This window comes from Myotis daubentonii, chromosome Y (assembly GCF_963259705.1).
Source record: "Myotis daubentonii chromosome Y, mMyoDau2.1, whole genome shotgun sequence".
In the NCBI taxonomy this organism is placed as follows: domain Eukaryota; kingdom Metazoa; phylum Chordata; class Mammalia; order Chiroptera; family Vespertilionidae; genus Myotis; species Myotis daubentonii.
The window spans coordinates 2,388,633-2,406,019 of NC_081862.1; the positions used below are offsets into that span (position 1 = coordinate 2,388,633).

At 50.5% G+C, this 17,387-nt stretch overlaps 1 pseudogene; it reads right to left on the reverse strand.

Moving 5' to 3' along the window:
• The window catches only part of LOC132225618 (histone-lysine N-methyltransferase PRDM7-like), a 29,579-nt pseudogene extending 12,573 nt beyond the window's left edge, over nucleotides 1-17,006 (reverse strand).
• Between the last annotated feature and the right edge of the window lie 381 nt (nucleotides 17,007-17,387).

Below are 17,387 nucleotides of genomic sequence, written 5' to 3' on the forward strand. Positions count from 1 at the left end.
GGAGCCCCCAAGGGAGGAGTCTGTACCACTTTGCTCCCATTTACCCTCTGATCCTTAGAGAGGAGCTCCAGGTTCATGCAAAGTCCGCCCAGTACACAGAGCTAACTAACCATATGGTCCCCACCCATGTCCTAGCATGTAGAAGGTGGGGGCCCCCCAAGCCACAGGAGGGACGGGGAAGCCAGAGGACAGGGAAGAGGTAAAGTTCTCACCAGCCAGGAGTAGCCGTTGTTGGCTGTGGCTTCATCTTCTGTGATCTGACCCTCATAAGGGCCAAAGTGCAGGCCCTCGGGCAGATCACATTCCTCATTCCACACTCCAAGCCCAGCCTCAGGGATGCCTGATGGTCCGATTCTCAACCCAGGGGGCAGAGTGAGGGCTGAGCGGTTGGCATGCCCCTTGTCCGCGGCACTGTCTTTTACAAACGTAGGAGGCCCATGCACAGCACAGCTGTCAATGAAGAAGTTCTGACACTTCTCACAATCTGGAGGCAAGAGCAACAGGGAAGAGGGAGGGTGCAGTGCATGTTCCTGGACATGAAGAGCTTCGGAAAGAGCTCACATCAGTGAGCCTCAATCCTGTACTCCCGGTCACGAGAGGAAGGGAATGATTTGGGCACCCAAAGACCAAGTGAAATTCTTGCATCAAGACATAACATGCTCCTTGGTGAGGGTGAGCTTACATAGGTAGTCATCGTCCTGGGGCTCGCTGACCTCTTGGTAGACACAACACTTCCTCTCTCGTAGGCTATACATCTTCACTTCGATCTCCTTTCTCCTGAGGTCTACATGGGAGAAGGGCAGGTGACTGAGGGGTTGAGGCCTGGAACATTAGTCCCTATCTTATCAGAAAACACACAATGTCCTACCATCAAATGATCGCCTGTTCTATTATAGTATGTGGTATTTTCCTCCATTAACTAAAAGACTAGCACTCCACACTGACTATTGGTGGCTGATTCAATTTTAGTTTCTAGATGATCCCATTCTGAGGTTCAACCTCCCAAGCTTTGGTCATTCATAAAGTATGTATTGAGGGAACATTATGCGTTAGGCACTGAGTAAAGACCTGGGCACACAACACCAAGAGAATATGGTTGCTATTATCACAGATGGATTTATTGGACAACTTGCATGTGTCAATTGTTTAAGGTTTAATTTAATGCTATCAAACTTTATGTGGCCCATGTTTCCTTATGTTCACTTTACACATTAGCATTCAGGAGCTCAGAGAGTTGGTAAGATTAGCTCAAAGCTTCAGCGCTCACTCCAGTTTCAAATCCAGGCCTATGCAAAGTCCACCCCACATACCTAGGCTATACTGATTAGCCTTTCTAGAAGAATTAGTGAAACTGAAATCTCCAAATTATGTAACTTACCCAATTTCGATCTAGGGTGCTGTCCAGAGGGACTTGCTTCTCCAGGAGGGGGCACTGGTTTCTGAGTCTGCTCTGAGCCACTGGTGGTCAACAAATTTGCTGTTCCTGACAATTCCTTCAAAGTAGACTCATTACTTAATGACGTCCTGGACTTTGCCTTCAATGTGGAAGTCCCATATTAAAAGGTAACATGCATTTATTTAATTATGTAGGGTTTATGATATATTTTCACATACATGACTTCAATAAACACTTCAACAACTCTGAAATACCTGGGAAGTATGAATATTAGAGGAAAAAGAAATGGCCAATGTGGGTTGTGAATTGAAGACTAGAACCCGTGCCTTAAGGATCTTTTTTTTTTATAGAACAGTGAGAGTGAAAGATACTGGTAAGAAAATAAGTCATAGTTGGGCCCTAACCAGTGTAGCTCAGTTGATAGAGTGTCAGCCTGCGGATTGAAGGGTCCTTAGTTCTATTCCGATCAAGGGCCAGTGACTTGGTTGCAGGATCCTCCTCCCTGGCCCATGCCCTGGTCTGGACTTATGCAGGAGGCAACCAATCAATGTGTCTCTCACATTGATATTTCTCTCTGTCTCTCCCTCTCTCTTCTATTCTCCCTAAAAATCAATGAGAAAATATCCTTGGGTGAGGATTAAGAATAAAAAAGAAAGAAAGAAAAATAGTTGGCAGAGCCCTGGCTGGTGTAGCTCAGTTGGTTGAACTGAAGGGTTGCCGGTTCCATTCCCGGTCATGGTACATGTCCTGGTTATGGGTTAGATCCCAGGTGGGGGTCTGTGTAGGAGGCAACCGATCCATGTTTTTCTCTCTCACTGATGCTTCTCTCCCTCTCCCTTCCTCTTTCTCTCTAAAATCAATAAAAACATATATTTTTAAAAAGAAATGGCTGGCAGAAACCTATCATGAAAATAAGGAAAATTATGCTAAAACTAGAGACCCAGTGCACGAATTCATGCACCAGCGGGGTCCCTCATCCTGGCCTGTGGGATCAGGCCAAAACTGGCGCTCCGACATTCCCCGAGAGGTCCTGGATTGCGAGAGGGCACAGGCTAGGCTGAGGGACCCCACTGGGGCACGATCGGGGCTGGGGAGGGACGCGGGAGGTTGGCCAGCTGGGGAGGAACCGCAGGAGGACTCCAGGGTGTGTCCGGCCATCTCGCTCAGTCCTGATCAGCTGGACCCCAGCAGCAAGCTAACCTATAGGTCAGAGCGTCTTCCTCCTGGTGATCAGTGCACGTCATAGCAACTGGTCTACCGGTTGACTGTCTGCCCCTTGGTGGTCAGTGCACATCATAGCGAGCAGTTAGTGGCATTAGCATGTCATCATCATATTATGCTTTGATTGGTTGAACGGGCGACTGGACACTTAGCATATTATATAGGATGTGCAAATTAGTATATCACGGAAAGAATATTTGTAATTAGAGTAGTTGGATCCCACCAATTCTGTTTGAATAAGGTTGTGCTACTAGCTAGTTCTCTTCATTTTTCCTGACCTATAACATGCTAATTCTTAATGTTATAATGAACATGACATATAACGGTGTTCACCAAAGTGTTCTGTGAGCTCTTTGATACAGTGTGAATGTCAAATTACAGTCCTGCTATCAATGTACCTCTCAGTCGTCTCTGTATTTGAAATCACATGTAAATTATCTTCATTATTTTTTGACCCTATTCTAGTTTAATTTGTAAATTTTAAAGCACTCTTTCAGCCAACATTCAGGGGCCCTCAGGGACCCTGAGCTGGGCCTGGGACTTCTGGAAGAGAAAAATCTGCTGTGAACCAAAGAGCTCACAATGCAGACGTAGGCAGGCGGAGCAAATGATTCAAACAAGATGACACTGGCCTAATTAGAGCTCAGAGAAAGAAGCCATGCTTCTTACTGGAATGAGCATTCAAAACCAGTTCCAGATGGATGAGCTTCTATTGAATAGTGTGTCATCTCTATGAAGTTCTTAAGTCACTTTATTTATTGTTTCTCAATTGTCAAACCTGAAGCTCCCCAGAGTTGAGAGATGCTTTCTTTTATTTGACCAGGAGGCTCTGATGCTGGGGTTCCTATGTCCTTCTTCATGGGGGACCATTCACTGTGCAAACTGCCTATATGTCAGTAAGCTTCCGCGAGTCAGAAGTCTTAGTGCATCTCTCACGGCAGCATAGTGTTTGGAATCATCAGTCAGTGAAAGATGTAATCATGTATGGATAAGACAGTGGAAACTGCATAAAAGTATGGAAATTTTAATGAGCTTGTAAGTGGTTTAGAGATGAAGCTATGGATTAGAGTGCATGCCCACCAATACTGTGATCTCAGACATATAATCAAACACTTGTATATGTCTGAAACCTCAGTTTCCTCATCAGAAACGGTGATAGTTATAGTACCTACCTCATAGGGTTGTGGTAAGGTTTAAGTGAGTTTATTCACGTAGAATTCTTAGAGTCTGAAGCATTGTGAAGATAAAACCCGTGGCAGCTACTATTGTAGCTGATGTTATTAACGACTGAGATGATATTGGGCATTTTGTTGAAGAGGTCAGGAAAGAAAGGTGGCAGTTTCTAGGCTGCACTCTGATTTTTTCTCCTCTTCCCTGCATTTGCATCCAGGAGGAAGAATTTCTTTTCAACAGGATTTGGGGAATACTCACCTTCTGATGTTTATTCTGTTCCACTCTGAAGGCCACCCAAGAAGGTTTAGCTAAAAGATGGTGAGAAATCAATAATACATATAAGTTCAGAGAGGAAGGGAGAGGGCGAGGGAGAGAGAGAGAAACATCAATGATGATAGAGAATCATGGATTAGCTGTCTCCTGAACACCCCACAGCAGGGATCGAGCGCACAACCTGGGCATGTCCCCTGACTGGGAATCGAACTGAGACTTCGTGGTTCATAGGTCGATGCTCAATCTCTGAGCCACGCCTGCCGGGTCAGAAATCATTTTTGGTTGGTAATTATTTCAAAATCTGGGGATTCTTATTTTTTCAGAATTCTGAATCAGAGAGTGATCTAAGGACAGACCAAGGATGATTGGAAATGTTTTTTGATGTTTCATTAGGCTTATGCTTTTATTAGGAGCATCAGCTAATTTTCTTAAAATGTTTAAAAATAGACAAAACCCCATCTGTACTTCATCCTCTGTTCAAGATATATATATATATATATATATATATATATATATATATATATATATATATATATATATATATATATATATATATATTTAAATTTGCCTAGCCGTGGCTGGGCGGCTCAGTTGGTTGGAGTATTGTCTTGTACACCACAAGGTTTCAGGTTTGATCTGTATTGGGGTGTACACGGGAGGCAACGGATAAATGTTCCTCTCTCACATTGATGTTTCTGTCTCCCTTTCTGTCTCTCTCCTTTCCTCCCTCTAAATTCAATGAATATCCTTGGGTGAGGATTTAAAAAATAAAATTGCCCTAAACAGCAAAAAAAAAAAAAAATTGGCCTTTCATGACACACATATAATGACAGTCACGTAACTGCAAAGAATCTCTACTCTGCAACCTGGCCCTTTCTCCTCTCTGCCTTCTGTCTTCACACTGGCCTTGTCCAGTCCAATGGCACCAGGACCACCTTGCCTCCTTTCTTTCTTATCCTTCCTCCTTTGCACATGTGGACTGTGCCACCTTTCCTAATCACTAGATTCTGATCAGCATCACACAGTCTTAGGAACAAAGACTCAGGTCTAGTCACCACAGAAACAGAGTTTCGGGCAAGTTAGAGATAACGTCGTGACTTCAGCTATGTTCCAACCTCAGACCCATGGAACTACAGACCCTACCAACCCGACTTTCATGAAACCTGGCAGATGATGCCATGGCTGACATGGAACCTGATACAACAGTGAACTACTTCCTACCCTGGCCCACAACCCAACCCCCTAACTACCATGAGTAATAATTTTCCCATATGTCCCCATGCAGGTCTTAGAGCACTGCTCACCCGTCAGACCTTCCTCCTTCTATGTGATGACAACTCTTCTGAATTAGTTATTTTTTACTCACTTTTATATTTTTGTATACTTGTTTGTTAATGTTCTATATCTATATAATTATATTATTATTCTTTATTTTATTTTATCTTATTTTTTGTTGATCTGTTTCTTATCAGTTTGTAAGTACTAGGTGAATTAGGTTAGTACATTTATTCCTCTTTTTTTCCCCCATAACTCCCCTCTTCCCAGTTCCCACCCCACCCTCCGCCCTCACTCCCCACCCACTGTTCTCATCCATAGGTGCACGTTTTTTGTCCAGTTTTTTCCCGCATCTCCTACGCCCCTTTCCCCCCAAGAATAGTCAGTCCCTTCTCTTTCTATGTCCCTGATTCTATTGTGATCACCAGATTATTTGTTCACTTGATTCTTAGATTCACTTGTTGATAGATGCATGTTTGTTGTTCATAATTTGTATCTTTACCTTTTTTCTTCTTCTTCCTCTTCTTAAAGGATACCTTTCAGCATTTCATATAATACTGGTTTGGTGGTGATGAACTCCTTTAGCTTTTCCTTATCTGTGAAGCTCTTTATCTGACCTTCAGTTCTGAATGATAGCTTTGCTGGATAAAGTAATCTTGGTTGTAGGTACTTGGTATACATCACTTTGAATATTTCTTGCCATTCCCTTCTGGCCTGCAAAGTTTCTGTTGAGAAATGAGCTGACAGCCGTATGGGTATTCCCTTGTAGGTAACTGAGTTTCTTTCTCTTGCTGCTTTTAGGATTTTCTCTTTGTCTTTTGCTCTTGGCATTTTAATTATGATGTGTCTTGGTGTGGCGCTCTTTGGATTCCTTTTGTTTGGGTTCTCTGCGCTTCCTGGACGTGTAAGTCTATTTCTTTCACCAGGTGGGGGAAGTTTTCTGTCATTATTTCTTCAAATAGGTTTTCAATATCTTGCTCTCTCTCATCTTCTGGCACCCCTATAATTCTGATGTTGGTACGCTTGAAGCTGTCCCAGAGGCTCCTTACACTATCTTCATATTTTCAGATTCTTTTTTCATTTTGCTTTTCCAGTTGTGTGTTTTTTGCTTCTTCGCATTTCGAATCTTTGACTTGATTCTTGCGCTCCTCTGGTCTGCTGTGGGGTGTCTGTACAATATTCTTTATTTCAGTCAGTGTATGCTTAATTTCTAGTTGGTTCTTTATCACAATATCGACGATCTCATTAGATTTCTTGAGAATCTCACTACATTTATCAGCGGTCTCACCAGTCTTTTCGAGGGCCTTACTCAGTTTATCGGCAGCTTCTAGACAGTTCTTGAGAGACCTTAAAAGTGTGGTTTTGAGCTCTATATCTTCCATTTCTGACATTTGCATCCTGTTTCTTTGTCTCCGCATTTTTTTATCTTTTCTTGGTGCACCCCCTAGTGGTCTTTGTGCGCAGTCTTGTTGTAGTTAAGCCTTGATTGTTGTCGGTTGGCAATACCGGGGGTGATTTGACCTCCAGGCTAACTGGCTATGAGAGTCAGCTGTGTCTGCAGTGGGAGAGCTTCTGTGCTGGATCTCTAGGGCGGTGCTAATCTAGCGTTTGCCTGAGGCTATGCGGCAAATGGCTCTGCGCAGGGCTTGGGCGGGGCGGGTCCCCGGGGATCTACAGGGCGGGCTGCAGCGCGCAGTTATGGCTGCTCTCAGTTCCGTCCCTAGGGGCTCTGCCTCACAGACTCCCAGCAACTGCTGCAAACCTCGGAGAGAAAGCTGCCTTCGAGTTCCGACCGAAGCCAGACAGTCCCGCTTCTCCTGTTTGAATCTGGGTCCCTAGAGACTCGCCTGGATCTGGAGCTCAGAGTCAGAAACTCCCTCCCGATTGAAAACAACAACCGCACACTCCGAACCTGAGTATTTCACTTCAGCACTGCGCCTCCTCTGAGTCTGGGTATGATATTCTCTTTCCTCCTAGTTGTAGAATTTCCACTCAGCTAGCCTTCCTGTGGTTCTGGATGATGTCCGTTCTGTCTTTTAGGTGTACCCTTGAATTGGTTGTTCGAGGCAGCAATCTCCTGCGTTAACCTATGCCGCCATCTTGGTTTCCAGGCTTTATCTTATTTGTTTCCATCACCATTTATCGCCCTCTACTATTATCTTTTAATCCTCACGTGAGAATATATGTTTATTGATTTTAGAGAGAGAGGAAGAGAAAGAAAGAGAGGGAAACATAGATATGAGAGAGAAACATCGATCACTTGTAGCCCATACACACCCCTACTGGGGGTGGAACCCAAAAATTTTTGGTGTATGGGAGGATGCTCCAACCAACTGAGGCACCAAGCAATGGCTATTTATTTATTTTTATTTTGAAAGAATGTTTATTAAAGCTGGGGACAGTGAAACAAGGAAGGACTTAGGATAGAAGCAGCAGCAGGAGAGCGCCTAGGCTGGGCTGCTGTGTTGCTCTAGAAAGGTTAAAGGAAAGAATTCAGCCTAGGCGGGCTGCTTTGGCTCATTGGAAAGTCATAGCAAAGGGGCCTTGGAGCCAGGTTCAGGGGGTTAGCCTGAATGACCTGCCACTGCCCATACTCCCTGGTGCAAGTCTCCTGGGTCTCTTAGTTTAGGAGATGCACACCTAGTGGGGGGGGGAGTAGAGGGGAAAGGGTGAGGGGTGTGTGTGCTCCCAGAGAGAGAACAGCTTAAGAAAATTATATATATATATATATATATATATATATATATATATATATATATCCTATCTAATAAAAGAGAAACATGGTAATTGGCATACGACCACTACCCTTCCCATTGGCTAATCAGGGCAATTTGCAAATTAACTGCCAGCCAAGATGGCGGCCGGCAGCCAGGCAGCTTGAAACTAACATGAGGCTTGCTTGCTTCAGTGACAGAGGACTCCAAAATTCCCTGCCTGCCGCTGCAGGCCTCTGACCTGCAACTCTAAGCAACTATGTAACAAATATAGAAGCTAAACAAAACCCCAGAAACCTGCTTTAGTCCTGGGCTTCAGCCAGCAGGATCACAGCATTGTAAGCAAAGGCCAGAAACCTACTTTCAGCAGTGCAGGCCTAAGAGCTGGAGCCAAACCTCAGAGCTAAAGCTGGCCCAGAATAAAAAAAAAAAGAAAAGAAAAAAAGGAGTGGTTGGGAGCTTCAGTCACCCCCAGCCTGAAAACAGCCCTCAGCCCCTCACCCAGACTGGCCAGGCACCCCAGTGGGGACCCCCACCCTGATCCAGGACACCCTTCAGGGCAAACCAGCCAGCCCCACCCATGCACCAGGCCTCTATCCTATATAGTAAAAGGGTAATATGCCTCCCGGCACCGGGATCAGTGTGACGGGGGCAGCGCCCAAACCCACTGATCGCCCTGCGGCTCTGTGTGTGACAGGGGCCGGGGCCACAACCCCCCAGCCTCCACATGGGCCCTGCTCTGTGTGTGACGGCGTAGAGCCATAACCTCCCCATCGGCCCTGCCCTGAGTGTGAGAGTGGCGGCGCCCCAACACCCTGATCAGCCCTGCTCTGTGGGCGATAGAGGGCCGCACCCCAAACCCCTGATGGGCCCTGCTCTGGGAGTGACAGGGAGCAGCGCCCCAACCCCCTGATTGGCCCTGCTCTGTGAGTGACAGGGGGCAGTGCCCCAACCCCTGATTGGCCCTGCTCTGTGTGTGACAGGGGGTGGTGCCGCAACCTTCCCATCGACCCTGCCTTGAGTGTGACAGGGGGCGGTGCCCCAACCCCCCAATCGGCCCTACCCTGAGCGTGACTGAGGGTGGCATCGCAACCTCCCGATCGCCCTGCTCTGTGCATGACAGGGGGCGGCACCCCAACTCCCCAATCAGCCCTGCTCTGAGCCCAACCAGGGGCTGCACCTAGGGATTGGGACTGCCCTCTGCCACCCGGGAGCAGGCCTAAGCCAGCAGGACGTTATCTCCCAAGGCGTCCCAGACTGTGAGAGGGCACAGGCCGGGCTGAGGGACCCCCCCCCCCAATGCACAAATTTTTGTGCACCGGGCCTCTAGTATATATATACTAGAGCACCATTGCAGGAAATTTATAAATTTATGTACCGGGAATGGCGGCCGGGGGGGGGGAGGGGGATTCCTCACCCTGGCCTGTGCCCTCTGTGCCTCTGACAGTCTGGGAGCCCTGCGATCCATCGCCTTCAGATGGAGGACTGGTTCAGCAGCCCCAGCTGTGCATTGGTGGCCTGGGCCTCCCTCTTTGGGGTGACAGGGAGCCCCCATTGATCACCCAGTGGCTAGTGGCTAGTGGCCTGGGCCTTTCTCTGCAGGGCATCATGGGGGATGGTGGGGCCGGACCAATTGTGTTTTACAGGCCTTGGCTGGCCTGACGCCAGTGGGTGTCAGAGCCTGGTCATCTGGCCAGTCCTTCAGCTGGTCCTCCCTGGATTTGCATATTATGGTTTTATTATTGTAGATTTGGGGGGTGGGTCTGGGTGAAGGTGAGAAAAGGGCGAGAAATGGGGGAACTTCTGTGATAGTGTCAACACTAAATCTGTATATAATTATTGTTACACATTGAAAGAGGTTCTCTGACCCTGGCCAGTGTGGCTAAGTGGTTGAGCCTCGACCTATGAACCGTGAGGTGGGGGGCCGGCAGGAGGCAGCGATGGAGGTTCCTCTCTCTCTCACTCTCTCTCTCTCTGTAAAATAAATGATTCATAAAAAGGGGTTTATGTGAACAGCCCCTGGTGTGTAACTGCTCTGCCTCTTGCTCCTCCCCGGTAACTCCTGAGAGCCCGCCCGACCAACACCTGGTCGGGGTCAGGCACCTGCACGCCCTCCGCCCGCACCTCGCGGCCTCGGGGTCCACTCTTCATCCGAGTCCTCGGAGTCCTCCGCCCCGTGCCTGGCTGTTCTGCCGCGGCGACTCATGAAGGCGGGTCGAGGGGCCCTGAGACCTGGAAGGAGAGAAAGAAAGAGTCTGTCCTGCGGGCGAAGAGCTGAGGGATGAACAGCAGAGCCAGCGCCGAGCGGGGCGGAGCCGGGGCCCTGGACGGAGCCCCCCAACCCCCCGCGGCCCCGCCACCCCCTCCCGGTCACCAATGCTGAGGAGCGCCTCCTAGTTGCTCTTCACGTTCCGGTGCCGGGCTCGCTCCCAGGCGCCCATCTGCGCCCACTCCTCCCGGGAGAAGTAGTGGGCCCACTCCTCCCGGGAGAAGTAGATGGACACGTCCCTGCAGGCGGCCCTGGGCTGGAGGAGAGACCGTCCGTCCGTCCGCCCCGGCCCGAGGGGGGGCGCCCCGCCTCCACCCCGTCCCCACCCCCGTCCCCACCTCCACCCCCGTGGACCCCCTCACCTTGGTTCTGTGCCCTGCTCTCCCCGCCTCCTCTCGGGCCGCTCCTGGGGGTCCCTGTCGGGGTTTATGGTGCCGCCAGCCCAGTCCCAGCAGGAGGCCGCAGTGCCTGTGTGAGGAGGAGGCGCTGACGAACCCGCTCCCGCCTCAGGACAGACTGGGACCGGGACCAGGTGGCCAGGGCCACAGCCATTAAGACCCACCAGGGGGCGCCTCCTTCCCTGGGAGGCTGGGGCGGTCTCAGGGGGCGACTGAGGGGCGCGGTCAGGAGTCTGAGGGGCGGGGTCGGGGGGGGACTGAGGGGCGAGGTGGGGGGTGTGAGGGGCGCGGTGTGGGGGTCTGAGGGGCTTGGTCGGAGAGGACTGTGGGCACGGTGGGGGGTGTGAGGGGCGCGGTGGGGGGTGTGAGGGGCGCGGTCAGGAGTCTGAGGGGCGTGGTGGGGGGGGACTGAGGGGCGCGGTGGGGGGTTGAGGGCCCTGGGGGTGGAGGTGGAGGCGCCCTGACATTGGGGGTGCTGTGCCGGGAGGAACCGGGTTCGGGAATGGCACCCGCGATCCCGGAGCAATGCACGCGGGAGGAGGCGCCTCAAGGGGCAGAGACGTCACGGGCTGAGGAGATGGGCCCGCGGGACACAATCCGGGTCTTTCTGGCCAGGAAACTTGGGGAGCTCGGGTGAGAGGATTTGGGCTCCTGCACAGAGATTTGGGGTCTCAAGGACAGGCTTCAGGGTTTCGGGTCTCGGAGGTGGGGATTTGGTCTTTCTGGGGTGCCGTGGTTAGGGAGCCCGGGCTCGGGGTGTGCTGGGTCTGAGCTTTGGGGGATTGAGCGTTCCTCTGGGCGCGGAGCCCGGGGGTCCTCCGGGTTAGCGGACTTGGGGTGCGTGGAGGCTGACAGAGTGGGAGCCTCTCGGGAGGACACCCCGGGTCTTCGGCTGGGGGTTGAAGGCCGGCGGCAAAGGGGTTCCCACGCGAGGCACCCGTTTAACTGTGGGTCTCCCTGCGGCGCTGCGCACCTGGCCGAGGTCCCCTCAAACCCACGCGCTGCCCGCCGCGCGCTCCCGCCCTCAGGCTTGTGAGGCGGCGGGAGGGGGAGCTTCCCGCACCCAGAGCGTCAGAGGCAGCCGCCAATCAGTGATGCGGTCACAGGGCCCTGCCTGCCAATGGGCGGTCAGAAACGCGGAAAGGGCGGGGCGCAGGGTGCAGCCTTCCTGCCAGTCAATGGCAGAATCTTGTCGAAAGAGCCCGCCTTCCGCCCTCAACCCCTGGTGGTGATTGGCTACCCAGGGTCCTGCGAGTGTCCGTCAAGAAGCTTTCAGCCAGGCACGGCTGGGCGGTGTCCAGGGCTCGGATTCCTGTGGTTTCGCGGAGGGACTCCAGGAGCCCGGAGCCCCCCGCCCGGGCAGGTGTTGGGGTGACACATCCTTCCTGCCGCCTGACCCAGTCTGTGTTCCACCCGACGGTATTTAGGTCCCGGACTGTCTTCCAGGCGCGTGTGTTCGCTTCCTTAGCGAGAGGACCAGGCGGTAGGCCGGGAGTTGCCTTCTGGGAAACAGGGATTCCCACTAGAACAGCGGTTCTCAACCTGTGGGTTGCGACCCCTTTGGGGGTCGAACGACCCTTTCACAGGGGTAGCTTAAGACCATCGAAAAAACACATATATAATTACATATTGTTTTTGTGATGAATCACTATGCTTTAATTATGTTCAGTTTGTCACAATGAAAATACATCCTGCATATCACACATTTACATGACGATTCATAACAGTAGCGACATTACAGTGATGAAGTAGCAACGAAAATAATTTTATGGTTGGGGGCCAGCACAACATGAGGAACTGTACTAAAGGGTCGCGGCATTAGGAAGGTTGAGAACCACTGCCTTAAAGGAAGCTGTCAGCCAATTCCTTTGCGAAAACGATCCTCTGGGTCCCTCTTGTGGCCATTCAAAGAATAACACCTTATGCTTCTGTCCGTGGTTCTGAAATGTTAGCTAATGTCCCGTGAATTTGATGGAAAAGTCTACCCAACAAATCACAAACAAACAAAACCTACAGAAAACCCTACAAAATCATCGAGGCTGTCCAGGGTGCAATTATTCCTTCCCCGGATGGACTGAAGTCACGGGTCTGGCTTTTGCACCCCTTCCTGTCCCAGCCCTGCAGAGGGAGGCCTTGGCTGCTGCACTGACATGGGGAAGCTGTGCGTTCAGTAATTCAGTCCGTAACCTAGAGGCTGCCATGATTGGAGCAGTCAGTCCTGGGGCGGCCGCCGTCACCAAGGCAGCCAGTACAGGACAGGTCTCCTTTCCTGAGGCAGCCAGTAACCCGGCGGCCGCTATGATTGCAGCAGCCAGTCCGTACAGCGAGGCGCAAGGGTATCGCAAGAACGTGTTATTACCACTAGACTCAGCGGCTTCTGTAGGGCATTACTGAGGCAGCTAGTACTCTGGAGGCTGCAATGATCAATGTAGCCTAGAGGCGGGCATTACTGAGGCAGTCCTTCCCCTGTAGGCTGCCATTATTGATGCAATCAGTACCAGGGAGGCTGTCATTGTTGATGGCACCTCCAGATGCAGGGTATCATGGGAACATGTTAGTAGCGCGAAAAAATTTCAATTTAAACTTTTGTGTTGAAACCCAGTATGTTTTTTTTTTTAAATATAGTTTTATTGATTTCAGAGATGAAGGGAAAGGGATAGAGATGGAAACATCAATGATGAGAGAGAATCATGGATCAGCTGCCTCCTGTATCACCCCCTCCCTACTGCGGATCCAGCCCGCAACCGGGGCATGTGCCCTGACCGGGAATCAAACCAGGGGCCCTTCAATACATAGGTTGACACTCTCCCCACTGAGGCACACTGGCCAGGGCCACAGTGGTTTTTTTTAGAAATATACATTTCTACTAGTTCAGAAAGGAAGAGAGAAAGATCAATGATGAGTGATCATCATAGATTGGCCGCCTTCTGCCAGAAGAAAGAGTGACATTTGCTCTCATCTGCTAAGCAGAAGGAATAGGCCTGGCCAGTGTTGTTCACTGGTTAGACCTTCGGGTGCCCAGGGAAGGGTCGCTGGTGGGATTCCTGGTCCAGAGCACATACCTGGGATGCAGGCTTCATTGCCTGCCCCAGTCTGGGCTCTTGTGGGAGCCAAAGATGCATGTGTCTCTTGCATATTCATGTTTGCGTTTTTGTTTCTTCTCTATCCCCTCCCTCCCTCCCCCCCCCTCCCTCTGTCAGTAAAAACATATCCTCTGGTAAGAATTAACCAAAACATAAACAAGAAAAACGTACAAAGAAGGAAAAGCTTTGGAGGGTGTGAAAAAGCAGCATACCCCTAAAGAAAGGCACCTTGATGAGCAGAGCATTCAGCTCCGCTGATGTTTTTCCAAGGAATGTGTCTATAAGATAAAAATAAAATGTATGAGTGTCTCTCAGCTGGCAAGATCCTGACACAACACGACGAGGCCATTCTAGCGCGGTCCTTGCAGGGTCTCCCAAGCCACCACGTTTGGGCGAGGCTCTGAGGGGGGGGGGCGAGGCCTGGACAAGCAGGGGAAAGCGAGGCGTGAAGGAGGCGGGGAATGGACAGAGGAGGGTCCTGCACGTGCTCTCCTCTACTGCGTTGTGTCGCTGCTCCCAGAGTCCCCCACACTGAGAAGATGGGAGCAGACTCACCCGGTGTCAGTGACCGAGGGACATACAGGCTGAGGGACACACAGACTGAGGGACACATAGACGGAGGGACACAGAGACCGAGGGACACACAGATAATCGAGGATGCAGTGGCCTGGAGAGGTGACATCCGGGAACCTGTGACCACTGTGCTGGTTCCTTTTATCCTCCCAGATGTACCTTCTCAGAGGTTTTTGACTCCAGAACCCTGGATTCCATTTCCACAGACAGCACCTACTTCATGGTGACTCTGCCCAAGACCCAAGACCTCTCTGGACATCCATTCACACATCAGTTGTTTGAAAAGTGATCTCAAACTTATTCTATATAGTTACTGTATGTATGAAAAATAAATCCGAGCCAAGCAGTCATCTGTGTGATGTATTCTACATTTGTATTATACATACATTTTATTTTAGAAAACGACATTTCCCGTACAAAGTTGCCTTCCTAAGTGTAATTAAGTGAGCATGTTAAAAACTTTGTAAGAGTGGCCCTAACCGGTTTGGCTCAGTGGATAGAGCGTCGGCCTGCGGACTGAAGGGTCCCAGGTTCGATTCCGGTCAAGGGCATGTACCTTGGTTGCGGGCACATCCCCAGTAGGGAGTGTGCAGGAGGCAGCTGATTGATGTTTCTCTCTCACCGATGTTTCTAACTCTCTATCCCTCTCCCTTCCTCTCTGTAAAAAACCAATAAAATATTAAAAAAAAAACTTTGTAAGAGTGAATGTTTTACTTGGCAAATGTTTAGAAACTTGGTAAGTATTACTGTGTATCGCTGCCCAAGGAACTGTTGGGGGTCATGTGTTGTCACCAAAGCAGAATGTTTGCTAAATGACTGGTCCCCTTGTTGAGACAACCTTCATGGTTTTCCCTTCATTCTGTTATGAACCTATAGGCAGAAGGTAGAAGTAGGCTTGTACTGATGCCACAGCTCCCACCTGCTGTGATGATGGAAACAGGCCTGATGCTCCAAGCAGCATGAGAACACCAGCAAGGTAAAGGCTCTCATCCCCCTGGCATGTAATCTACCCAGCCAGGGCCGCACTGTCTTTGTAGAAAGAGGTCATCCAAATAGCAACACACAGCCCAGCAAGCGAGGCTCAATGAGTGAGTGCTGACCTATGAACCAAGAAGTGCCCTTGATTCCTGGTAAGGCCACCCCCATCACCTGATTGTTTCTCTTTGTCTCCCTGTCCCTCTGTGTGTCAGATCAAGAACAACAGATTTAAAATAAAACTGGAAACTGTCAAATCTGCTCCTATCCTCCTCCCAATAGGTATCAGATTTTACCGAAAACACCCACCACTTGTCTTTCCTAGTCATTGTGAGAATTCCAGTTCATGAATGTTCACAGTATCTCAGTTTAAAACGTGTGTGCACATCTACACCCAAACAGCGGAGCATCGCATCCTGGAGAATTTTCCATTTCCTTCCAAAGGAAGTGAGATGTGTCACACTGGACATGGAAACAAATGGTAGAAAAAGCTGTGCATGAAGTTAAAGGCTAATCATTGCAACCTGGGAAAGATGTATTCAACAAATCAAGGCGTGACTAGTCAAACCAGAACCTTCCTGTATGTGGAGGTTTGGGCACGGGTACACCAACATTTTTAATGTGAATGAGGACTTGATTGTGCAAAGCTTTCCTTCACCCCCTGAGAGATACTCACCGGAGGTGCTGAGCCACTTGGAAATGTGTGGTGTTTCAATGCGATGCTGGGGGTGGGGGTTTGCCCCTCCTGACCTGAGCGAGAGAGCCCACCTTCCAATGTGCACAGGGCCCCTGCTTGGGTGTCAACAGCTCCATGACTGTGGGCTGGCTCCTCCCGAGTCTGCTGAGACCCACAGAAAACAATATCCCAACTGGCAGATTTCTCCTGGTCCTGAGGTGTTTCAGGATTGGGTTAATGTGGGAAAACACGAGTATGAAGGTGAGGCTCAATGGTTGCTTCTGAGAGTTTCAGGTCACCAACCCAAGCCCTCAGTCATTGTAGGGAATGAGGTTTCCATTCTTCACATAGAAATGCCATCATTTTTTTAAATGTATTTTTTATTGATTTCAGATAGAAAGGGAGAAGAAGGGGGGTGGAGAGAGAGAGAGAGAGAGAGAGAGAGAGAGAGAGAGAGAGAGAGAGAGAGAGAAACATCCATGATGGCAGAGAATCATGGATCTGCTGCCTCTTGCAGGCCCCACACTGGGGATCAAACCCACAACCCGAGCATGTGCCCTGACCAGGAATTGAACCCTGACCTCCTGGTTCATAGGTCGATACTCAAGTGCTGAGCCACGCCAGCCGGGCGGGAGAGGGAAGGTTATGGTCCCAGGTCGTGGGTTTGGGTACCCCCTTCAGGAGCTCTCCTCCAGAAACAGGTTCTGTGCTAGGTCCCTCGGGCTGAGGGGTGACGGGCCCTCACCGCGTGTGCCTGCTCCCTGCATGGACGTCCGCTCTGTTGTAAGAAAAGCGGGGCCTCTGGTTGCTGGGGCCCCATCGCCTCCACAGGCAGATGCTTACCTGTTCCCTGGAGCCTCGCTGGACTCCCACACATGGGCCCATGAGGGTCGGTGCTCCTGGCCTCAGTGGACATTACCTGTGAACCGGTGGCCAGGAATGACCGACACGGCCTGCCTGCTCTGCTCACGCGGGTCCATGGCCCATCAGACTCCCCATAAGAAACGTGCAGTTAAGGATTTCAGACAGGTCAGGGGAGGGTGAGAACCGCAGACCCAGGTACAAGGCCAGGCACCAGGAGCTGCTGCGAGGTGGGCGTCGCACACACTGTGAGGTGAGGTGCACCCAGCAGCTCTCAGCAGGGTGGTGAGGGCCTTTGTCCTGGTCAATCTCAGTGCCACCTGCCCAGGCTTAGTGGGAGGGGGTGGCCGGGGGAGGAGCATGCCTGACCCCACGCCTCCTGCTCAGGCAGCCGAGTCCACGCAGAACAGTGGGGCTGCTTGAGCTCTATACTGGCTCCTCGGCCCCACTCCCTCTGCCGCCCTTGTCCACCTCAAGGCCTGTCAGACGCTGTTCACCGA